Below are 922 nucleotides of genomic sequence, written 5' to 3' on the forward strand. Positions count from 1 at the left end.
GAAACTAATCAATTTACACCACAGCCACAGATACAGCCGAATCAATTTCAAATACAACAGCCTGGTTTAGCAGTTCCTGTGGCATTCAACCCACAGCCAGTCTACAGACAACAGCAAGCATGGAGAGGAAGGGGAAGAGGAAATTTTGGAAGGTCAAGAGGGAATTTCAACTCGAATTTCCAACAAAATTTAGAAGTATGTTATAACTGTGGGCAGCCTGGACATTTTGCTCGTGAATGTGACAGATTGGGAGGAAACTTCAGAGGGAATCCAAGAGGAGGATTTAGAGGTCAGCCAATGACAGCTAGGGGACCGGTAAACCCTTTTAGGGGTCCGGAGCTGGGATTTTAGGGGTGCCCAGAGAACCTGAAAGGGGGGTGTCAGCTGGTAGTATCAGGGCCGGAGCAAGATCCAACAATAGTAGTGAAAGTAAATGATAAACCATTGGAAGTGATGGTAGATAGCGGAGCAGCTTTCACTTGTATTCGGCCTGAAGATGCTATGCACCTCCCCATGTCTGGTCAATTAATACGGACAATCGGGTTTGAGGGAATAAAACAGCTGGTACCTCTTACAGAACCAATCGAGCTCCGTTACAAAGATCAAAAAACTACAATGCCTATACTTGTATCAGAACACACACCAATTGCACTTTTGGGAAGAGATGCTTTATGTAAACTAAACTGTACAATAAAGTGTACATCAGACAGCTGATGATGTCTGATAGAAATGCCAAGTGATATTGCTCGGCAATTATTGATGACAACAGAAGTTGAAGCCTCTTCAGTGTTTTGGATTGGAAATCTTAGTGCTGAATTTTTAGAACCTGTCAAGTTGTGGGAGAAGTTTATTGTGGCAAACATGCCTGATGCAAAGCTTCCAGAATATCCATTGCATTGTACATTAAAATATTTTAAGAATG

At 42.5% G+C, this 922-nt stretch overlaps 2 pseudogenes; both read left to right on the plus strand.

Annotated features, from left to right (window-relative positions):
• Positions 1–301, plus strand: part of LOC147818422 (uncharacterized) — a 4,472-nt pseudogene extending 4,171 nt beyond the window's left edge.
• Positions 1–922, plus strand: part of LOC147818421 (uncharacterized) — a 29,052-nt pseudogene that overhangs the window by 11,670 nt on the left and 16,460 nt on the right.

The sequence above is a fragment of the Seriola lalandi genome, unplaced genomic scaffold (assembly GCF_002814215.2).
Source record: "Seriola lalandi dorsalis isolate HSWRI2012SDOR001 ecotype SW California unplaced genomic scaffold, Sedor1 jcf7180002054584, whole genome shotgun sequence".
Lineage (NCBI taxonomy): Eukaryota > Metazoa > Chordata > Actinopteri > Carangiformes > Carangidae > Seriola > Seriola lalandi.